This window comes from Argiope bruennichi, chromosome 2, assembly GCF_947563725.1.
Source record: "Argiope bruennichi chromosome 2, qqArgBrue1.1, whole genome shotgun sequence".
In the NCBI taxonomy this organism is placed as follows: Eukaryota; Metazoa; Arthropoda; class Arachnida; order Araneae; family Araneidae; genus Argiope; species Argiope bruennichi.
In genome coordinates, this window is record NC_079152.1 from 74611592 (window position 1) to 74637588 (window position 25997).

The 25997-nt window shown below is 28.6% G+C and overlaps 1 protein-coding gene and 2 non-coding genes across 3 annotated transcripts in view; 1 reads left to right on the forward strand and 2 right to left on the reverse strand.

Moving 5' to 3' along the window:
- The window catches only part of LOC129961910 (uncharacterized), a 59273-nt gene that overhangs the window by 22665 nt on the left and 10611 nt on the right, over nucleotides 1-25997 (forward strand). The gene's annotated exons all lie outside the window — the stretch shown is intronic.
- Trnaq-uug (transfer RNA glutamine (anticodon UUG)) lies at nucleotides 22311-22382 on the reverse strand. The gene has a single exon. It is a non-coding gene; the product is annotated as a tRNA-Gln (tRNA).
- Trnae-uuc (transfer RNA glutamic acid (anticodon UUC)) lies at nucleotides 22385-22456 on the reverse strand. Its single transcript has one exon. It is a non-coding gene; the product is annotated as a tRNA-Glu (tRNA).

The window sequence follows — 25997 nt, forward strand, 5'->3', positions numbered from 1 at the left end:
AAATATTAATGTGGCAAAGATATGTTACTAAATATAATTAATCGGACCGGCTAGCGATATAAAAATTTAGATTTGGTAATATTTTCAGGTGTGAATTTATTGACTGAAATAACATAAAATATATTACTTAATATCATTTAAATCATTTTTACGAGCTGTATTGTTTAACAATCAGCTACTTATACTGATTAGCACTGCCTTCCTTCATGTGCAAAGTTGTGCTAAATTATACAGTAAAAATGCTTCAAGAATTATAATGTTAATAGCTAATGCAATTTTACTCCCAACTTGCAATATACATTTAATAAATAGGTTTTGAAACAATTGGTGCATGAACATTCCACATCATGATTTGAATTTTATATATTAAAGAAATGTACGCTTTATTCGATTTGAAACAATACAATAGAAACTGAATAAATGTTTGAATGTTTGTAAAATTCAAACTTATACGTTTGGATTAAATGATGCTTTGTGTAATGTTTATGCCTTTACAAATCTACGTTATATACGAAACAATATGGATTTACTGCAGTATTATAGAAACGAAATGATTTGAAGCAGAATTTCTATTCTTTCTCATCCTTAATAATCGTAACGCTTTCAAGCAGAAAGCTTTAGATTCTTCTTCTTTTTTTTTTCTTTTCTTTTCTTTCGTGCATTTTGACCATGAGGAAATCTCTTTTATCTTTTAGAAAGTATATCAAATATTTTCTCAGTTTTTAGAATTCTCTGGACTTTACAAAAATCGAGAAAAAGGACTTACCAAGATCCAGCGAATAAAGTTTTCTCAGGGGTCTGAGAAAAGTCCTAAAATTTGAAAATACAGTTTACTTATTCATTCGTGTATGTTTCAGAAAATATCGGTCACTGATTTTTCAAGTTTTTTTTAGAAAGGAAATCCCTGTAGCTCGAAGCTTATAGAATAATAATGAGAACAGAATGAATAGGCATTGAAATGGTTGATTTTTATAGTGCGCAAAAGTTTAGGAAAAGAAAGATAAAAAAAATTCCTCTCGGCAAGCTGGAAGGCAAAGGTATATTCCTTTACATCTGAGTTACTATCTGGATGCATAAATTGTTGATGCTAGAAACAGTTAAAATTAGAGCGTGAAAATCACTTTTCAGCTTCTAACTTCGAAGATATTGCAATTATAGAAAAACTTTAAATACAAATGTTGCTCGTTTTAATGAGATGCTAATTTGACTAATTGGATTTATTTTCGTATCTTCAATATTAAGAATGTTATAGCGAAATAAAAACTTGAACATCCACCATCCACCACCCTCCTTTGAGTTTGATGCGCCATTTACGAACTCGTCCGAGATTTTTATAATTTAACAATGTATTCTAGTCCGTTAAAATCCAAACAAAACTATTCTAGTTAACCTATTCACGAGATAACATGGGCAAACTGTTACAGAACGAAGAGTGAATTTGGGTTCTAGGGCACATGATAGGTAAAGAACTGAAGAAATTTTCGCGAAGTCTTGTCATGAGAATCATTGCAATAGATAGTCTTCATATAAGAATCTACCTAACAGGAAACACATAATTTGTATTTAGTTTATTGCATGGAATTATGTGCAAAACAATGTACCTGATGCTTTTAGAAAAAGATACAAAAAAGTCAGATTTACAATGTCTTATGTTTTAGTTTAAATAGAAACGGAGATAAAAAAAAGAAGAGAAATGAGATAAAAATTCCGATGCCTTAGTATTTATGTTCATATCATTTATTGTTTCAAATTTGTAACATTGCCTCATTCTGCAGTAAGTCTCCTAGTAAGGAAGATAGTTTTACAGATATAGTATTGGATGCTGAGTCAATGAACCCTGGTACTGGCGACAGACTTGGAAGTTATTTGACGACCTGTCAACGAATTTGGCGGTTTTGGATACAAAACTGAAGAATTACGAATATCCGAAAATTTTGGTAATAGTTCTATTAGAATTCGAGTTCCAGTATTTATTCGAGAACATTCAATGCTTTGCCACAGGACAAAAGAAAGTATAGGAATACAGATTAGAGTAAGTCAACTGAATTGAATTCAAACAAATAGATGAATGAATTCTCTTAGGATAATTCATCTCCAGAGAATTCGCTCTTGACATTTTGTGCTGATGTAGTCGTTTAATAACGATTTGTTGCTTGTCTGTTGCTGATTTCTGCCAAGTGCTGCTTTGTGTAAGCTTTGTTTTGTTATTTGTATTACCTGTACTTTTTTTGTTACCTGTTTTCTTGTAGAATAAGTTTATCCGTTATTCAGCTTGATGAACTTTTCACCTTATACCCGAGGGATAGATTTCTTGTAATGATAAATACAGGTTACAATATTTTATCTTTACTCTGCATTTATTTTCAGAACCGTTCAAAATAGACATATACCACCAATTTTAGATCTTTTTATAATAAAATGTGCATTCGTGGTAAAGTATTTTTTGAAAGTAAAAAAGTAAGTTTCAAACCCTGACAAAATTTAACATTTTGCACGGTGCCTTATTTCTTATTTTTATATTTAGTAATAATTAATACATTTATATATTACAAATCTAGCACAAAAATGTTTGATTCCTGTAGTGCAAATTTCGCAAAAATATTTCATCCTTAAATTTCAGCTTTAAAGAAAAAAACAGCTCTGAAAATTTCAACAACAAATTTGTTATTGAACTAGCATTTCACAAGAACGCTTTTATTTTGAAGTGGTGCCACTTTGTAGATGCAAAAGAGTCATCATTGAACTATCAGTTGAAAAACCTACCGATAGAAGCTGAAATGTGACATCATAATATAGTTTTAGTTATAGCAAATCTGCAATTGGATATCAGATGTCGTGCGGGAGTACTTTTCTCACATCACTATGACGTCATATCGTTTCTCTTCATTATTTAATCTTTCTCATAAGTTGTTGAAGGTAATAATTGAACTTCCAGCCGAGTAGGAAACACAAAGAGCATTGAAATTGTTCCTGATCGATATACAGAAGAGAATAGACAATGGAAGAATCTGAAAAGTTATAATATTTCATCTCACAATGATATTATCATTTAAAATATCTAAAAAAAAACGCTATTTCGAAATTCCTAAAGTAATTAACGTAGCTGAGTTTTCTCTGTTTTTTGGGTTTTTTTTTTTTTTTTTTTTACTCTTCTACGAAAAATTGAGATTTTTAAATTAGCCGATGCGGCCTGCCTTTCCCGATTTCGACACTAAATTTCTTTTCCAATATTTCTATTTTAACTTGTTTTTACACGAAATATGCCATGAGAAAGTACTGTTATACACAGAATACTCCAGTTTGAGGTTACAACGAAATTATATCTGTGTATGACGGTCTAGGTACATGAAATTAAGAACAAGTCAATAAAAACAAATTCTGGGTCCTTCTATTCGTCTATTCATCTAAATGTGGGAAGGATAATTTTAAAATAGAATATATAAAATTTGATTTTGGTTTTTAAACCCAGTCATGGAACAGATGTATTGTTCGAAACCCCATGCTTGATTACTTGCATCATAAATTAAAGCTAAGCAATAAATTCGTCGAATTTCAGAAATATACGACAATGTGAAACTGAGACCATTTCCGTTTTGAATTAAAATCATTTCTTTATGTAAATTTTCATTGTAACAAAGCAAATACATATCACATGAATGCTAAACTATTCTATTAGAATGATTCTCAACTTATAAAGGGGGTCCGCAAAATTGCGCGGGCCTGGTGGTAAGATCTCGGCTTCCAAACCGGAGGGTTGTTGGGTTCGAGTCTCCATTCCACCGCAGAACCGTCGTGTAAGTGGGTCTGGTGCACATTTAAGCCGTCGGGGTCAAACATCCTTTCGCTGGTGTGGTGTAGCAGTTTGGAGAGGTGGGCTCAGGAGTAGTCCTTGCCATCTGACCGCGGTTCAAAATTATTAAGTCCTTCACAAAATAACCGTAATGTTGCTTTAAAACGGGACATTTATATAACTAAACCAAACCGCTTAATTGAGCAATAATGAAATAGAATCAGGAAGACAAAAAAATTGATGAACAATTTTAAAAGGTGTTAAAGTATGAAATTGTAAATGGTATTAATTTTCAATTAATGTCACCTTTAAAAATAGATAAATATATATAAATAACAGAAGGTATATAAGTATTAATTTTTTATAAGGGATAAAAAAACCTTTAAATTTCTTATAAAATTTTGATTCTCACTTATTAAAAAGTTGAGGTTCAATGTTGTGCTATAAGTTTAATGACTAATTTGAAATAATTATTACTTAACAATTTATTTCCTTGTGAACAAATACTGAAAATATATATAATATTAGTCAAGTGCGTTTCTAATGCATGCTTACATGATAATTATTTTAAACTTCTTATTTATCGCTTAGATTTTTTTCATGCTTTTATAATATTTTCTGTGAATCCATTCTATTCACCGTGGCTCTCAAGAAAGTTTTCATCAATCACATTCCGGTTAGTTTTCTCAGACAACTGGGTGCAAGTATGTGTGAAGTAATTCAGGTTATTACAAAGGTAATTAGTCATTGAATAGTTATGAAAATTGGGAATCTTATTCTAAGCTAATGGATTTATCGAACCGAAACATGAGTAAGCGAACTGGTTAATGGCTCTGTTTAAGGACGAAATACTTGTGAGTGCACCATAAAAATAAGGGATTGGTAGTAAATAATTAAATATAAAGTAATTGGCATTCAATTTTTAAAAGAATTATTTTATCATTTAGAAAATTTGAAGTTCGATTTCGATTAAACATTAGAATTATCAAGAAAACAATGTATCAAAAATAAAACTGAAAAATAAAACTTTATCTTATTTGATAAAAAACATGTAAAATGTTTTGAATTGCTGCATTTTATCTTTTTTAACTGAGAAACTAAAGTTCTGCAGCATGAAAGTACGAATAATTTCTTAAAAATAAAATCGGTTTTTGGCAATTGACCAAGAAAGTGCGTTATAAATACTAAGAAGAATTCCTAGCTGACATTTTTGTATATTTATGTCGCAATCACAATTAATGGTATTTAATGATGAAGACATTAAAACAAGTTTTAATTCAAAGTATAGAAATGAGGATACAAAAAAAACTCAAGATGCTATCTGAATGTTTGTATTTTTAATTTTAATTCAGTAAAAAACATAAAAGCATTTTTCTTTGTTAAACTATCACAGATTAAACATGTTCTTACTATAAAATTTTTTAATGATCTTTAAAATTTTCTAGGCAAGAAAGAAGAATTCTAAATTGATACTCCGAAATTACAAATGGCAATGTCAATGTTTAAAAAAAAGTTTATCTCAGAGAAAGTAATAAATGAAATGTGATGGCATTTTTAAATATTTTAACTCTTGTTATTTGAGATAATACTGAATTTTGAAGTTTTCAAACATTTTATTATTGTTATTCAACTTCACAAAATATTTTTCAATTTAATCTCTTGTAATATACTTTTTATTTAAAATGAGATTCCAGTAATTAAATCTAAGAAAATAAACAAGAAAAGATATTTCAAATTTTTAAAGTAGAAGAGTAAGATTAAATATTTACTTTCAACAAATTTTAGTGTCGAATAAATTAGACTTATATAAAATATAATAATTTATTACTAACAGCATTTTGATTGAATAAAAGTGACTGTATTTCTAAAAGAAATCACAATTTATCGCTGGTATCAACTTTTTTTGTGTTAATCATTTGCAGGTTTTAAATAAATTCGATGAAAGTATATTGTTAACTCCTCAAATGAAAATTAAATAATTGATAATAAATGATAATTAGTAAAAAAATTAAATAGTTTAGAAATGCTAACAGAATTTTTCCTAAAGTGTTTTGATTCAAAAAAAAAGGGGGGAGTTCAAATATTTCATTTTTATTTTTTACTTTCTTGTGTGCGAAAAATACAAATAGAAAATACTATAATCATAAAAAATTCGAGATTTTAAGAATTTTCACACTATAACCCAAAATTGCACTTTTGAATAATGTCTGTCTTTGAATATGATGACTCAAATCTGTAATGAGTTTCACCGATGAAATCTAGCATACGCTCTTTATACATATGTAAATGTCTATCAAATTTTGAATTAAATGTATTTACAGAAAGTTTATCTATTTGTCTGCCCGCTTGTAAGGGAGCACTAGAATTTCAAACCGCTAAAGGCCAGATTAGTGAAATTTAGTACACAGTTTTAATAGTATATATATTTATAATTTTTGGACCAAATTTGTTGGCAGTCTTCTCATTCACATGCATGTAACTTTATTAATTCAAAAGCGTAAACATTTATATAAATGAAATATTTTACCTGGATCTTGTTACTGAACTTATAGTTCTATATTTCTGCTCCAAATTTAAATTTCTGTTAGTGGGAAAAAAGACGTTTACAAAATACATTTTCGAATTTCATCAAAAGAATAAGAAAAAATAATGTATGCAAGGAATTGAAAATGAAAGTAGGAGCACTCGTGGCTTTCACGGTCTTTCCCCAGGTCTACACTTTTTGGTAGAAAGAAAAGGTGATAAAATCTCTGTCAGAGTATATTCTAGAAGGTTACAGAAATATCAGTCCTACTGATTCAATTGATAAAATATTTTTTTCTTCCTAGAATGTATATCAACTGCTGTATAAATGCAATTCACTTTCTAAATTGCAGCTATCGATGTTTAATCGCGATAAATTCACTTTTTACTTTAATATATGCTACAAATTATTACATTCAAACAAATATCAGGATTATTTGAACAATGTAATATTATAATTCATTGTTTTTCATAACTGTATTTAAAAATACCCATGCCGACGTCCTGGCATAGGGGAGCGCTTCTTCCTTGTGATCTGGGTGTCCTAGGTTCGGGCATGGCTGTTCATCTGTTCTATCTGTCAGATGTGTGAATGTGCCCCCTTCTAAAAAGGTGTTGTGCAAGCGAATGTGATGCGGGAGTACCTAAGACGTACTCTTGGCCCTAGTTGGCGCTACTAAAGCAAGATACGCTCCCTTTGTTAAAAATCGCTGACTTCGTTCGCGAGCTTGTCCATGGTAAGTGCCATAACAAACAACAAAAATGCCCATTTTATCCTAACTAATAAAATTTTATATTTTATATTGAAAACAATATTCTTTTGATGAGAAAAAAGAAACTAATTAATAACTTCTGATATTTTATTTAAAAAAAACAGAGCATATCAGAGGGAAATCTTGAAACACAAATTTCTCCCATAATTAATTCACGACATGATCGATTGGTTCACTTACTTCGAATTTTCTTATAGCATCTTAAAATAGTGACAGGAAAGGTTAATGAACATTTTACAACATAAAATGTATTTACTCAATTTCATTTGTATTAATATTATTTTATATCCATTAAAATGCTAGTATCATTTATTGAATTAGTATACTCTTCAATCAGCATGTCTTTGATGTTCTCTTAAAAGTGAATCGACATCAAGTGTTTTCAACAGAATTTATTTAACGTTATATTCTCAGAACAAATGTTCTTATTGAGAAAAAGGTTTTAGGTACATGATTTAAAAAAATAATAAAACCCTAGTTGTAAAAAAAAAAAATTTTATTATCAAAAAAAAATTGAAAAAATTCATTTCGATTTTTCAACATAAAATGCTTCTCGAAATAAGCAATAATAATAGTTCTATAAGTCCTTTTTCAAAAGGTGGGACATATATAATCCCAACATTTCACAGCCTCAAAATTAATATAAGAGATCAAATAACATGTATTTTTAAATTATAAAATAATTTGTTCTCTAGCAATAAAACAATATATAAAGTTATGACCTACAAACATTCACTGCATCATAAAATGTGCAAACCTTAATCACAGCAGCGCACAAAAATTAGGGTTGCGTTTTTATCTGTATTTTTTTCTTTTTGCATTTATTTGCGCCTTTTCTTTTGTTGCATAGCATTATCAATTGAATGAAAAACTTCGAACAAGATATTAAACTGCAAGACTAAGATTAACTTAACTATGAGTTAAAATATATCCCATTATACATAAAAAGCGAAACAAAATGTGGAATATATTTTATCTCACTTGAACCCAAAATTTTAATTTAATTTTTATTAATTCTGTACATTTTAATGAAATGGAGTCAGTTTATACAAGCTTCACGAGATTTAAGCTAATTTTTCAATCTTTTGTTAAGTTTTTATTTGAAGAAAAAGAAGTTTAATCCTACGTTTTAAAGAATATTTTGATTAATTTCGCAAAAAAGAGGAGTAGAAATTGATTTTAAGTCTAAAAAAATCACAAAATGCTGATTTAGTAAATTTTTTGCATCCTAAATTCGATACCTTTTACAGATTATACTTTAAAAATTAATCGTTTCTTAGAAGAAATTTAATTAATCTTATATTAGCTTAGTATTTTTCTTTTTCTGTCTTTGTTAAACCCTAAAATTAAATCTTATTTTTTTTTCTTCTGATCTTTGTTTATTTCTGGAAAAAGATAAATTTTGTATACTTCTTTTATTTACATGAAATATAGTTTTTATGAACAAATCACTTTTGCGTTTTTATTTATTACCTCTTCGCTATCCAATAATTATGAATGGCGAGCGCAATCAGTAATCCGATATCTGCCAAAAGTTTCAAAAGTTTGTACACGTGGGACGAGCTTAATATTCTACAAATATAAAATAAAACAAAATTAATTTGGAAAGAACCTCTTGGGTCTCATTTACGATAATCAGATGAATTAATTTCAAAATGAAGCTCTAGTTAGAGTTTTCAATATACAATGAATAGGATTTAAGTTAAATTAATTTAAAGCAGTTCTGGAAAGTTTGAAAATATTTTTTTTCAGAAAGAAAAAAAAATCAGAAAATTTATATTGTTAAATGTCTTTTCTGGTTTCCTAATCTGAATGCTAAACTCCTTCTTGAGAAAAACGAGAGCAAGACATTTTTCTAGCAAGAATTTTTACTATTTTTCACTAGGAATAACAAAAGATCAAATTGCATTAATTAAACTTTTGTTCTCCTTTTTTAACTTTTCGTATACGCTTTTCCACAAAAAAAAAGTATTGCTATTGTCAGAAATTCAAAGACGTGATTTTAATGATTTGACTTCACGCGAAATGCCTGAAAATAATATTTTTAGGGTAGTGCCTATGTGTCTATCTGTTTTTCAATTGATATATCAAAATGGTAATTCAAAAGCAAAATGGAATGGATAGACGAAATTTAGCTGTAATTATTGTATAAAACTTTGGTATAATCCATCATGGCCTCATAAATTCATGAGATGAAACAATGTATGGCCTATAAACAAGAATTTGCATATAACTCACAATATAACCTACAACGCACAGTAGCTAGTATATGACATAACGTCTCTGAACGTTTCTGAGATTTTGCACCATCTGTTTTTTTCCCACATAGTTTTATATGGAATTTATGTATTAGTTAGGATTTAAGTATATTTGCATTTTGATGCTTATTTACATTTTCATGAAAAATCAAGAAATTTATTATGGCTTATTAGTAAGGCTATACTATTTTTACTGTCGAATAAATGGGGCATTTCCCTAACGAAGTATTTCTGCACTGTTCGTGAACACAAATCTTGTGGTCCTGCTTGTAAAAAAATAGAAGATTCTACGCAAGAAAAATCAGGAAACAGTTTTCTTGACTCGTCATCGATTAATTCACATCGAGTCACTCCTTATTTTTATACAATTTTCGATAAGCAATTCCATATCACAGTTACGAATATTTCTTAAAGACAATAAAAATTATTTTCTTCATAAACTATTAATTTCACGAGAAACTCACTCAGTTTCCAGGTGATCGTTAGAATAAATTTGCTCTGCTTTTCCTCGAGAGCTCCTGAATGCTCACACTCCTGGTGAACGTCTACTTTTTCTTGACTGCCAAGCAAACAAGAAATCTTTCCTCCATAACTTTTAAGACAACAGGAATGCGCTGCCATCTGGACTTAGAAAGGGTAGCTAATCCCGACAGTTACTATAAGGATAAAAGTTAGACAATAACATATAAATAATAATTGCCTTAAGATGGTATGGTTCAGCATTTATAAAAAGAAATAAAAATAATTTAATGTCAGTAAATGTAAGAACCGACGATCAATACTTAAACTGCAAAGAAAAGGCACTTAAATATATTTAGCTGTATAATGAATCCTTTTCTGAAGTTATTTGGTGTGAATTCAATAACAAATCCAAAGTACAGTACCAAACACGATGTTTCCTTGAAACCTAAAGAGTTCTGTTAAAATCAAAATACACTGTAGCATTTAATGTTTCCAACAAATAAACAGTTGGAAGCAGACTTTTATTCTGATTTTGCGAATACTTGTCAAGACTAGAAAGAAAGAAGTTGACTTAATTTAGAGTTTTTCAAGTGCCCCTTTATGGAAATAAGATAAGTATAAATTGTTGTGAAAGTTTTAAAGCAAAACTTGTATAAAATCTTGTCTAGAATGTTGAAAGCGTCTCGTTGAAGATATAAAAAACACCGCGACAGAAAGAATTTCATGAATTATTCAACTAAAAACTTTGAGTGTGTCAGTCATTTTAAAGGTAAATTGAAAATGCCAACTTCCCACTGAACGTTGCTTGCTTGCGAAACATTTATTTATAATTTCTAAAGAATTATTAAAGAACAAGGTAAAATGAAGATTTAAGCTAGCCATGTATTAAAAGTGAAACAAAAAAATAAATTTTAAAAAGACGATAAAAAGTCAGATTCTTTTACGTTTTTTTTTCTGTTGGTTTGTTTTAACTTGAAATGGAGTAAACTTATGTGACGTCATTAATAATTAACTATTACAAGTTGCACCTTGTTTTACATGATGCAGCGAAGAGAACCCCTTTGTGAGATACATAATGGATTTTGAAATCGAATTCGGGTGTTAGATTTAACAAACATAGAGTAATCGTTAATAGATTGATTGTTTTGATAATAGTAATCTTATTTTAGTAATATATTTATAATAAATAAATCTCACAGAGAGATTAAGTATATTTTTCTTAAAATATATATGCTAATTATCATCATAATCATGCGCGATATTATTATTGAGAGGATAAGATCATTGATTTTCACACTGGTGACGAACATTTGTTGTCACCATCAGCATCTAACAGAAAATACAATTTTTTATCTATGCTTTCATGATTCATGCTTTAAACGAAAAAGAAGAATATTATGTTTAAGTACTCATGAAATTATATTTAATTACAATAATAATATGTTTGGAAAACTATGAAGGAAATATTTTCTAAATTCTATTTAGAAAATGTTAAACACTAATTAGTTAAAACAGTAAATCTATTTAACGCATTGCTAATAATTACTCATACTAATCCATTAATCATACTGATCATAATATTCGGAAATGTCACTTTGAATCTCACTTTGTTTTCACTCGTGATATCACGTTGATATTTATGATCTGATTTCGTATTTGGTTGCAATTAACCAAAGATGGCCTACCAGGACGTTGCCGATCTTGAGCGTTACATTGTCTGGCTTGAATTCTACAAACAATTCGCATACTCTTCACTCCATGGCAGCTCATCTTAGCAAACAGCATGTATCTTTTTTCGAGACTTGAATACTTTTGTTGATTTTGGGTTATTAAATGAAGCAGCCAAAAATGTACTTTTTTTGAGTTTCACTAATACATAAAAAAATCCAACATTAAACCATTGTTAAAAGTAAACACATAGAAATACTGCTGAAAGCAATACCTTTCAGAAAATATATAATTACTAAAGCATCCTTCTAAGGATGAACATGTGCGGGCAAAGGTTTGTGGCGATTTTTCGAACGACCCAGTATTTAAAACTGGTGGGTTAATAATATGTATAGTTATTGTGCCTGTTCTGAATATGATCTTTTCTTTAAGAAAACGTCATACGTCAGAAACTTGCATCGTATCTTTTTGCATCTTTGATCGCATCTTTTGAAATCAGTCAACAAATGTCTCTAGAGGCTTGAAAAGGAGATTGTTAAGCTTTTTCGACAATTTTACATATCTCAAAGGTGGAAAAGAATCCTACCAAATAAGGAAGACATTATTTAGGTTTCCTAAAATAAAATAATTCATTCCTACTGTTTCAGAATATACAGTAGTCTTTGGAAGAGAACTAAGTCAATAGTAAGTTGATCAGGATTTAGTTTTCAGAGCATCTTTGGGGACATAGGAGTAAATAAGCTAGGCTCAAAGTTCGCCTGTGAAGCTTAAATGAAATCGCGTTCCATTCTCAAAATGCGACGAAAGTAAGACTAGCGTAAAAGATTCTATGCATTTTGGATTTACTTAAAGCTATTTAAATCTATGTCTGTGTCTATAGTGTCTACTTGTTGCACGAATCCCTAATAATATAAAATATTCTTAATATATATCTGATTTCATGACAGTAGAATGTTAATCAGGTCTCGAGAAATTTCCGTTTGACACGATTGCCATGCAAAATATTTTAGGTGAATATTACATTGGAAATAATTGGATGAAATTCTAATTCTAAAGAAAATTTCGATTTATTATGACTGTTCCTATAAAGTTCTTGTCAAAAATGATGTAGAAATGTCATTTTAGTTAAACCATAGAAATCGACAGTGGATATTTTTTGCATTATATTTCAATAACTACTCGTTTTGGTGCAAAAGTTCTTTGGCTGAATTTAAAATATTTCTCGCGATTTTAAACAAAAATATTAGAAATCTTCAAATATTGGTGGATAAATCAATTAATAAATATGAAAGAAGAAATATTAATGAAAAAAATTATTATTGGTCAATCCAATGATTGCCTTTACATATTTATTATGAATCTTTATATCAGGAGAAAGACCAGTATGGGTATTTCGATCGATATTCAGCTGTGTGAAAAATTCTCATCAGATTTAATAAGAAAAGAAAATTAATACTTAGGTAATATTAAATAAGAACTAAATTTGGCGTATTTTCAAAATCCTGCTGCACACCAAGATTCTCTTTACAGATACATTCCAAAGTCATATAATCAAAAAGTAAATTCATTCGATCACATTTCATTAGATTTAGAATATATAAAGCAACTTTTATAGCTGCCAACAAATTCAACGAGATTTCGATGAATCGTCAGATTTCGATCCTCTCTAAAATAGGGGGGAAAATAGCTTTTCGACTCAATGTTCTTTGTTTTCTATTATTGTTCTTGCACCGAAAATGTAAATATTTAATATTTATCAAATACTATGAAGCAAATATTTTCACATAGTATTTTTAAACGCATATACTGATTTTTCTAATTAGGCTATAAAACTCCGTAAAAATGAACAAATTTTAAAAAGGCTATCGTCAGATAATATACCATACTTTTCTTTCTAACTAAGAAACACACACATATGTACATATCTACAACTAAATGCATGAATTTTTAGTTAATACATTAAGTAGCATATTCGTTGCCTCCCGTTTATTTAGAATAGTAAATGCATTCATTTTTCCGAAAATAATTCTGATTAATTCTTAAGTGCGAAATTTAAAAACCCGTGGGAATCAAAGATAAATTAATTGAATAGTTAGGAATATTTATCAAACGTTGCTCCAAAACATATAAATAAAAATCATTAAATAGAAACAACAACAATCAGTGTCAAATGTAATTTTCTACAACTTTTAATAATTTTATTACATTTCTAAGAAACCAATTTTAACTGCATATTATGATGCCGCTAGCGATATCTATATGTGTAGAATGTCCCAAAGTGAACATGGAACATTCATGATTCTTTCGATTTGTGAAATCGTAGAATTTTTCCACATAATTCGTAAAAAAGATCATCCTGAAAACAGTTTCATTGTCCAATTTCAATTCCGTAATCAATGGATTCTGATTACCATTTAACTTATTCAGGGATTAGTCGACTTCGCATTAATGAATTGAGAGACCTTGGCTATTGGAAGTTTTTACACACTCGTTTTCCTTGCATATCTAATTGCAATATACACTTACATACATTTATTCAATGCTCTTAAATGATATGTCAAAACAACCATTAGATTGCAAATTTTAATGAAATACATTTTGTTGATTGATTGCAACTTTTATTTCTAACTCGTAATCGACTAACTCATTTCTATATCATTCTTTACGGATTAATTCTTTCGCATATTATGAGATGCCTGCTTCGAGGATAGAGTTATAGAACTTCTGTTAATAAAATTTCTAGTTAAATCAAAGCGGCAATTCATTCAATTAAAAAAATATCTTAGACGCACATAAATATGTCAGCTCCCTTTCATATTTTTATATTGAATGAAATAAGAATAAAGGCACATTTCCTAGAAGTCAAGACATTCAGAAGTCAAGGTGCTAACAGAAATTTTGTTTCCCTTTTTAACCACATTGAGTGATGAATAAAAGTTGTTGAATAGGTAAAAGTTGAAAAAATTGCAGAAAAGGACTTCAAAAACTGAATTTAATATAGTCAACTATTTTTTCGATCATCTTTTGAAATGATATGTGATATGCATATATATTTTTGTATGTATATTTTGTAATCATATGCATATAATGATATGTATATTTACAATGATTCATCATTTTATTGACAGTTTGCCTTGAGTGCGTTTGAAAATATGCATCTTTCTAACAAATAAACTGACAACTAATGACTAATTTGTTTCTTTTTTCTTTTTTTGAAACATTCTGAAAGGTTTCTTCGGATAAATGTATAACCCATGGAATTAGATAAGACATATTTTCAGAATAAGTGTGGAAAGTTATCGTTGCTTAGAATCATTTAAGATAATAAGAAAATTTGAGTGTGAATTTCTGAAATTTTTTCCCTATAAAACAGAGGAAAATATTTGACATTATTATATGGCATATTTACAAATATTACAATATTAATAATATGGCATTCCGAATGTTACTAGGCTCATTGTAAACAACAGAAAATTATTAAACTCGAACCATCAGGCCTTCAAACAGTCATGAAAATTACTGTAAAAGAACTATTTTTCCAAACACTGAAATGGAAATTAATTTCATTATGAGCATATATTTGGTAAAAATAACAATTTTTTTTAAAATATGGAATGTATGCTAAGATTTTTATCCGTCTGGCGGCTGAAAACGAAAAATCAGTATTCCATTTTACTTTCAGAAACATTTTATTTTTAGTTGACGATATTTTTTCATCAAGATTATTTCTGAAAATCTGAAAAATGTGCTTAGATTTTTTTTTCGACACAAGGATAAATTTATACTCTTAATATTGCTTCTATTGTGGAATTATTTATTGAACAAGGTTGGAGATTCCAATAGGAGATTTATAAAATTTTTGACAATTATTCATAGAGAAATACTTGATTCGTTGGTTAATTCGAAATTCTGTTTATCAATATATTAAAAGATTTGTTTACAAAATTGCAGAGCAAATATATTTTAAGCCTAATTAAAGCAAATTCCAAACCAACAGTATATTAATTTTTTTCTTTTCGTTTCCATTTTAAGAGGGTCATTAAATTCGCCAATCCGCTTTATTAACGCCAAGTTCCATTAAATACTCAAACATGAAGTTCATTATCTGTTGTCCAGGACTCAACACGCACTGACAATCTCTCAAAGCTGCAATTTGTCTTCTTTATTTTCTATTTCTCACGTTCACTAGGAACAAAAGCGTTTTGTTAGCGTTTGTTTGGGAAAGTAGTTTTGAATTTCCTCGTCAGAGGTATATTTTGTTGAGTTAATTGATACACCGGATAAGCATCTGATGGCCAAAATTCTATTCAAATTAGTTTGTGAAGCATGTGACTTTATAATTTATAGAAGAACGAAAAGCATGGTTGACAAATTGCAGAGGGCTCATTTGCCTCCGTGTTTCCCAGATGTGAAATTGCTTTTTTTATTTATTTATTTCTCTACTAGTCCCTTTCAACAACCAGCTGTTCGTTCACAATATTAATGACTTTAATTTAGCTACTTCGTCTAAATTTTAAAAACTAAATGCTATCACGAGAAATGAAAGTACCATTTTAAATTAATCTTTCACAATAAACATGGAGAGTTTTGATTAGCTACCTATATGAGCCCAAATTGGCGAATTTATTTGGTGAATAACATGGGCGAAAGTAGTTCTTTTGTTAAGGCTGAAGGCTATATCCTGATTTTTTTTTTTTTTTTTTTGCTATATTTCTCGTAAATGAAGGAATGAGGGAGATAGGGGATCATCCATGACGTATATGCAAGTTGTGAGTTTACATAAGGGGAAAAAAAAAAAAAAAGGAAACCATTGGACAAAACTGGTTTGCTGGTCGAGACTGAGACACTTTGTCGTGGACTTTCTCAAACAGAAAGCTCATTAAAGTGGAATTTTCTTGAATTTTCTCGAAAAATGGCTTATTAGTGAAGTCAGATGACCACTGAAGGTATGAACCACTGAAGACAACCACTGAACCACTGAAGGTACCACTGAACCACTGAAAGTGGTACCACTGAAGGTATATCTAAGGGTCATGAGTTTTGATAAGAAGTAAAAAATTGTAGAAATCGAACCTTTGGTTAGAGCAAGGAAAATGCTTCTTTGGGGTTTTTTTTTTTAATCATTTTAAAAACATCGATTAATTTCCATTCTAATTTGCCCAATGAGGAAGTATCATAAGCATAACATCATAATATTTCTTGAATGAAATCTGGAAATGGTCAAAACGCTTACCTGTATTTTATTTTTAAACAATATTAGAGAAGGTGTATTTAGAATAGAAGGCAGGTAACCTTCTATTCTAAATTCCTTCAAAGTAAGGTAGTGGTATTGTCCTTCCTTACTTTGAAGGAATATAAATCAATTCATAGTAGGCAACTAAAAAATATTGCATTTATATTGCCTACTCTGAGGGTTTCATCTTTCTCTTTCCAAGAGAAGTCTCGAAAAAATTGAAATTATCTGGTGAGAATTCCAAGCACACCTCTTCCAGAAATTTGCTATGATAAGTTGTTCGGATTATTAAGTTGGATGCTAGTTTTTTATAGATCTGTCTAATGATTTTAAAAATGTGTCATGATGCTATATTTTCAGTCAAGTGATGTGTTGCCCAATTACAATTAAATTTAAAATAATTTTTAAAAGTTTTTATCGTTTTTGAAAATTGAAAATACCATCAAGCAATCCTCTTCTGTCAAAAATTACGTTTTGACAAAAATAAAAATATAAAGCTGTACGAAAGCTATACGAAATGAAATATTAAGCCTCACATACAAAATAGGTATAAAGGATTAAATTAAATTTTGAAAAAAAAAAAGAAATTTCACGTTATGATTTTTCTTAATAGTGCTGTAATTCAATATTTTTCTTAAATCAGGTTGGTTATAAACAGGGTTGGTTGAAGCATTGTCCAAGAATTGCTTGATTCTGGTAGAAATATGGGAAGATTTTTATACTATTCATTCAGTAATTAAACACTGAAAAATCCGTTCAACAATAAGAAATAAGTCAATTAAATAATATTTAAAAGAATTTTCAAAATTTAATTCTTTAGTTTCTTTTGAAGAAGAAATAATCATTACAGTAATAGCAATTCTATTAAATAAAGAGCATTTCAATAAAGAACAAAAAGCTTAAAATCTTATTTTTCTGTCAAAAACACTCATACTAATTTTAATATACTCAATTCATAAATATTTTATCTATGATTATAAATTTCTGAAGATTTCTACTATAGTATCCTTTTTTTTAAAAAAAAAAAAATCTTTCTTTTGCTTAGAAAAATTTCTTATAAATTTTTTTTATTTCTTATTTCCTTTTATTTTTTATTTCTTATAAAAAATAGCATTTCAACGAAAATAATAATGAGCGAATAAAAAAAACTGATGAACGCTGCCCTACATTTGATTTAATCATAAACTGTTCGTTAAAACATTTTCTAAAATTATTATTTTAAATAGTGTTTCATGAACAGTAATTTCGTAGATCATATTTTCTCAAAAAAAAAAAAAAAATGCAAATATATCATTTTAATTTAATTGCCTTGGGGTATCAGTCGCTTTACACGATGAAGAAACGAGGAAATTTCATCTTGACGTGCAAATTATAAAAACGTTTGGAAAGTATTTTTTTTCTCTCTTTCCTTTATTGTTAATCAATTCGAAATTTCTAATCGCAGTTTATTAATGAGAAATATCTTTCCTAAAAATACTAGGGCCCCTCTCTTGAATTATTTGCTTTATTTGTGGTTATAAAAATATATTAAATTTATATTTACTCCAAAAACAAAATTTTAAAAAATTAAGATTCGAATACGCATTTGTTTCTTTGCTCTGGAGCTCACGGTATTAAACGAATCACAATGCGAGAAAAATTAAAGACAAATAAGCTAAAAAAGACCATTATTTTCAGAAGTCTTTCTTTTCTCTTTCAAATATTCTTGCAGAGAAAGAGATTACAGAGATAATTAAATGCTGTAAAAAAAGTCCTCTTGGGAAGCATCATTAACCTAAAGCACTCGAAAAAAAATATGACAGAACAAACATTACTTAGTCAACACTGCTTGTAATAACAGCTCCTGTAACAAAATACCTACTTAAAGAATTAAATTGCATGTTGAATCAAGAAGCCCTTTAGATAAAATAATTTTAAGCTTTTATATATTTGTCTGATGTATAAAAGAGAAAATTAATTAAATTTCTTTCAATATGCAGTAAATAAACGTTATGGGATGTGTATTCCTTGTTACAAAATAAGCAGCAGAATGAGCAATTGAATTAATTCTGTCACAAATATTAGTATGATTTTAACTTACTCTATTAATATTATTTGTTCTATAATATTTTTTTGGCATTTTATGTCGCGCTTCTGAGGTCTGCATAAGCCAAATAAAGAAGAAAATAGCATTAAAGAACCAATGGACAATCTTTTAATTCTTTAGATTTATTATTTCCAGACAATAACACGAAATAAAAGAAATGAAAGACAAAAAAGGGAATAAAACTTTTTTAAATGTGATATATTTAGCTAATAGTAAATTTCTTTTTGATATGTATTTACATATTTTAATCGCTTTTTTATTTTTAATCATCATGTGAAATTCTTGTATATTTTATTTACAATTTTTAAACATTAAATATAATGTGGATGCGTAAGGCTACTATTTAATTTTATAGAAGTTATTTTCACTTTAATCACATTAATATCTCATATCATACTACAGCCTCCCGTTGGTGTGGTGTGGAGAGGGGGTGCCAGCTCAGGTGTGGTCCTCGTCATCTGACCGCGGTTCAAAATTACGAGATCCGCCCCAAAATAGTCCTACTGTTGCTTTAAAACGTTGCGTTAAAATAACTAAACTAAACTCATATCATACTAATAGAATAAAGATATTTCAGGGTTGTTGGATTGTCTTTCCTTCAATCATTCTGCAGAGTTTTAATTTTTAGCTCGTTTATTCCGTACTGCGTAAGGTGGGTCGAAGAATTTTTTCTAATTTCCTTCATTTTTCGAATGACATTCCTAGAATTTCAAAAACAATCGGACGTCTTCATTCACATATAAAATTGTATATGCCCTATTCTAAAAATCAACAGCTAATTATGTGCTATAATTTGTGATACATAATGCTGACATAAAGGCATTTCATTTTAATTTATCAAATGTTAAAAAATTTCATTGTCCTTTCCGGAAAGCTCGACGCAAAAAGAAAGATAAAAAATGTACTTTTATACATTTTTTTTTTTCATTTATTGAATTAGGAGCACTCTTTTTTACGTAGGGGTAAAATAGAAGCATAATGGAATTATTATTCTTTCTAAAGTGAGAATTCAGTGAATTTTTCCCCCTTGTCATCTACTTTATAGTTTTTTTCTCTCTCCCTCAAATCGTAAAGCCGATGCATTCATTAATAGTTCACATGTATAAGAAATGTGCATTTGTTCTATGCAACTGGACTGAAAAAAACGTTCCTCCCAAGAAAATACTCGTCAGTGCTTTCAGAAAAGTGCTGTGATATTCTTTATAGAAGAAGATTTAGCAATTTCTCTTAAACTCTTAAAAGCCCTAAATTATGTATTAAAACCTTGCTGATGAATTATGCTCATTTGATAATAGAAATAGAATAAATAGTATAAGACTTTAAAACATTCGAATTTAATTTAAAATGTTTGGTATCTTTTTTTTCCAATAATGAGATTTTTTTTTCCTTTTAAGAAATATTATGAGATGAATTTTAAGTGCAAGCAACACTAACTACTGGTTAAATCTTTTCCATTCGCTGTACTTTTTGAGAGTAAAAAAACAATCACATTATTTTCATTTCAGACTAATCTGCGAGACTTTTAAATTAAAAGGAATGTGCAAGAATGATTTATTTTATTAATAGAAAGTTAAAATTGGTTCAATTTATTAATGCTTTTCAATGAATTTTAACAAAACATTTAAAAAATTAATACGAATTTTTGAACTATTTTCAGGTATAGGTATTTGAGTATTTGTCAGAAGACTCTCTGAAAATGTTTGTTACACCATATTAGATTATGATCTATCTTTTCAAGGAAAGTTGTTATTATAGCAGCGAAACAACTAATTTTTATATAAAAAATATAGCAAATATAAAAAATATAGTATTACTAGCTGGTCCCCGGAGTGTTGCTGCCACAAAAGAATTCCTGCCTTCAGCAAAAATACATTTCGTGGTTGTCCGACTCATGAGCATCCAACATACAAATGACCATGTGAAAAATATGGATTTTCTAGGTTCAAAGCAATAGGTAAAATCCTAGATGGGCCCACCTCTTGACGACTTATTTGAAATCTCGCCAAGTTGACTACTAATTGAATATTTGTTATTATTATTATTTTTCAATTAAATAATAAAAAATTAATATAATAAATAAATAAAATAAATAAATAAATCCGTCTAGGTTGATTATTTAATAATAAAATAATAAATAAATAATAATAAAATAATAAATAAATAATAATAAAATAATAAATAAATAATAATAAAATAATAAATAAATATAATAAAAATAATAAAAATAAAATAAATATAATAAAAAATACTTAAAAATCTGTTTAGGTTGCCACATTGGCGACGTTATCGCCACTCGTTTGGCGAGAATTCAAAAAGACGCTAAGAGGTGGGCTGTGCTAGGATCCACCCAGCAATAAGTTGGCAAAGTTTTATCTGCGGTCGGAAGCAGCGCATAAAATACGAATAAACAAATATTCATTTTTATATATTATGTATAATAATTCTACTATGCCTATAATCTTCGCGCAAGTGCAAGCAGTAACTTGGCAAAGTTTTATCGAAATCGAATGAAAAGTACGGCAGCGCATAAAATACGAACAAATGAAAATTCTTTTTTAAATGTTAGATTATTGTAATTTTTTTTGAAAATTGTTTAGAAATAGCGTGCATATATAGGAAAATGTGATATGACAACAATGCACAATATCTATTTATAAAAAATGAGGTTTCTCACAAAGATAGTCATATTCTTCAATGTTCTTGCTCTTTTACTTTCAACTCTCTAAACTATAACTGTTCGTGTTTATTCAAATAATTATAATCGTGCGTGATCATGTACTATCGATATATTTTTTTCTTGTTAAGCTTTTTCTTATTTCTAATTGCTATTTTTAAACAATTTATATTACGATTACGATTATAACATTTTCCATTGCTTAAAATCTTTCATTTAATATAGACAAATTCCAGAGGGATTATATATTATCATTAGGTTTTTTTCTTATTGAGCTTTTACTTATTTCTAATTGTTACCTTTAAACAATTTATTCCACGACCATGATTATAATACGATTATTACACTTTTCATGATTTAAAATTTTCCATTTAATATAGACAAATTCCAGATAATTTCAAACCTCAAAATTAAAAATAGCAATTCCATAAAGACATAATTTCTATCATATACAACAAATAAAGTATGATCAATTCTATTTTTATTCAGATTGATAAAAAAAAATTGCAAAACACATTTTATATGTATTATATATATAATTTTTTTTTATAATTTATAGGCAATTATAGATTTTTTTTTATTCTTTTGGCATTTTTGTCAGGAGGGCATGCAAAAAAGAAAACTTATTTCTTGGAAATCTGATACCTTACTACTTTTCGGAGTGCAGAAAGTTATTAAAGGTCGTCTCTTTTGTTCGCAAATGCGATCAAAGTAGGCATTTAATAAATTTCTGAAGTAATAAACTGCATATCTTATTTAGAAAAATACGGATAATGCGGAGAAACACGCATTAAAATTGTTATTAAATATAATTATTTATAAGTGGGTTTGAAGAAAAAAGATAGGTTCCACCGAGATTTGAACTCGGATCGCTGGATTCAAAGTCCAGAGTGCTAACCATTACACCATGGAACCCTTTCCCATGCCGGGAATCGAACCCGGGCCGCCTGGGTGAAAGCCAGGAATCCTAACCACTAGACCACATGGGAACTACAGAAAGCGCGTAAATAAACGAAGACCTAATATACTTGCCCTAGTAATGCGTGAAATGTTTGTCATTTTTCCAGATCTTGAAGAATGACTCTTCAGAAGCCAAAAACTTGTTTTCTAAGAAAGCAAGAAACTTTTGACCACTCTAATCTTCCTACTTGCCGGTTGCGCCATCTATTGAATCGATACGAGAGAATAAAAAAAATTATTGACCATTTCAGTAAGCAAATTAAAGAGATTGTTTCAAAAATAACATTGAAGACTTCAATAAAAAATGTTTTAAATCTTCTTTCCTCATTAGATTTTTTTTCCCCTGAAAACATTTATTCATTCTTAAAAATAAAAAAAATGAAAAAAAGAAGAAAAAAAAACTTCGCTCGCTTAGTATTAAAAGAATTAAATTATTTCACATGCTATTGAAATTACTTATCTAATCCTCCACAATAGCTTGCAAAATAATTCTCGAAAGCTTCTTGAAAATAATTTTGAAATTGATGATTTTGATTTTTTTTAAAAATGCCTCTAAAAAATTTCCGGTACAATGTAGATCAAAATGAAGCGTTCTTCTCGAATTGAAATGCATTCCACATAAATAAAAAAAGACGAGGAAAATTCTTATCTGCACTAATAATAAATGTGCTTGCGTGCATTGGCTCTTTATAAAATCAAATTTGGTCCTTGTATACTTTAGAAAGGGAAAAACACACCTCGGAGAGATCAATTTTATTTTCAGTAATTAAAAACTGAACAAGGTTTAGGTACTTTTCAACGACTATTTCTCGAAATTATTATTGCCCAAAACAATTTTTACACCATTCCTTTTTTTCCTTTTTTTTTCCCCCCCCTTTTTAAGGGGGGGGGGTCTTTTTTTGTACAACAGAAAAAAATGAAAGCATTTATTTTAAGGAAGAAACACATTGCCCAGAAGTGTGCAAAATTGTCAACAAACCTTCTTCTAATATTTCTTTTTTAATTTGATAAAAAAAAAAGTTAAAATCTCGCCAAATACACTACGGATATCCTTCTTCATAAAGAAATTACTTTTATGTTTCTTAACAAATTTTAAAAAATATTTCTTTCCAAATGTTCTCATTATTCGATGCATCTGAACACTACTAATTTAAAAATTTTATCTAGTCACCTATATAATCTTATAATGATTTTGAATATTGAAGTGGAATGGAAAAATGATTGTGAACAATGTTCATAAAATATATTTTTCATTATATTCTATTATTGGATACTGCTTTTTATCGATTTTACAAAGATAAGGTCGAAATTCGGAGATTCGATATGCTAAAATGTTCCAAATTAACAGAGCTTTGTTCAATGAGAATAAATGCAAACTTTTAAACTTGAATAAATTTAGAAAAAAAATATGTGATTTCACTCTGGACATAATACGAAACATCTCCTTCAGTAATACAACAGCTAATCATGCTTATTGATATATTCAAAATATTCATTCTTATCGAATGCAAACAGCTAATTTCCAAACCATTAAAGAGATACATATACTTCCACTATAAAAATCGAATTTAAATGATGCACAGAATTAGACTTTATTTATTTGATCAATAAATATACTGCTAAAAAAATACAAATTTTTATATAACCCCGTGTTTAGACTTAGAAAAAAAAGTTTTTGATTCATTAGTATTTTAAGTGGAAAGAAATGCAATGCTTTTGCAACTAAAAATGACCGCGTTATGAAGCTTCGGATAACGCTATTTTAGATTATTTCAGACTATTTCAATGGTCGTCTCGCGGAACATCCGTCAATCAACTGACATTGCATCCTTTCTTTAAATACGAGAACTTTATAAGCTGTTAATGAAAAGAAATGGGAGCAAGTCGTGCCAAGTGATATACAATAAGCTCATCATGACAATTTTCAATTGGATCAAGCATATAGTTTACAGGAGGAAAATAGATGTAACGAGTAATTACACGACTGGTGACTCGCCCAATTTCATTTGTGATATGATTGTGACATCACTGATTTGACTGTGTTTATCATTTCTATGAAGTGAACGCCGCTTTCCTATGGCGTTGCTAGTTTGTTTATGGTTTCTTACTTTTACATAATTTATCTCGCGTCACAAAAAATCAAGAAACTATCACTCAACTTTCTTTTTTTTTACAGACTCTTTCAGTTTGTTTTTACATGCTTATAATACTCAAATTATGTTTATTCTTTAAATGTTTTTGTTTTTTTGTAACCACTTTATAACCACACTCTTATGAATTGTGTTTTTCAAAAATATCTGTAAATATTAGAATATAATTTTAAAATCAAGCTATATTACCTTCACTGGATTTAACCACAGATGCAGTAACTTAAAGAATATTCCAGTTATAGTAAACTTGTGATCGAATTACTCGCTGCTACCTATTTGTTACTTTCAATTACCACATAAGTGAACAGATTGTATTATCTATTATGAAGAATCTTCATGTCATTATTACAAACAGAAATAAATAAAAATCGTTATAATAATAAATAAATAAATATGATTGTGATTATTGTTATAAAATGCCCAGTAGTAAATATAATGGTCCTATTTCTGCTAAATATATTTTTTTAACATTTTCTTATACTTTCGGAAATTGACATACGTTAAAAAAATACAAATTTGAATAAATATTGATCACCCTGTACACCAATATCTCCACAAGAGTCCGCCCTTTTGGGAACTGAATCACGTATAATTTCTTTTATATCTTTTTGGGTTTTCAAGTGATTTCAATATCCCTGGCCAATAATGTGCTCTGCTGCATATAAGAAAGCTGAATTCTCAACGAATGCGTGAAATGCATGCTAATCTTCCTGTCTGCTGGTAGGCATATGTTTCGGCATTCAGAATTCTTTTTAAGTACACTGCTTTCATTTCCTGTGACAATAAATTATTCCGATATTTATTACAACAGCGACAGATGGGACACAAGGGTGTGTTTTGAAACTAAAATTGAAGGAATGCACCAAGAAGTTTCAATTTTATTCTTTTTTTGCATCAGTAGGTTTTTTTTATGAATATATACATTTCTCTTTCAATGCGAATTCAAGTATTTTGTCTGTTTATTCTAGAAAAAACTCCATTTGCTTTTTAATAATTTATAGATGAAATTTATAGAATAAGAATTCAAAGTTTCACGATAAAAGCAATAGATTTATAAATTGTGCAAAAATCTTAGAGGAATCACACTTGTCAGAAATTTGGAAAAACACATGTTTTAGAGCGCCACATTTTGAAAATCGTAATATAAGTTATTGATAATTGTAAATTAAATTTTATGACAATAAGATAAGATATGATGCAATAAATCATACAAAATGGCTATATTGATGTTAAGTTTTTAATATTGGAACAAAAATAAATTTAAAGAACTTATCTTTAATAAAAACATGTAGGAAATGAATTAAAGAAAACTAAAATGTGAATATATTTTAGAATGATATGAGACATCTAAAGGAAATTTCTTTTTCAAAAAGGATTATTTTTTGATATTTTTCGAAGGATAATGTAAAACAATAAGTTG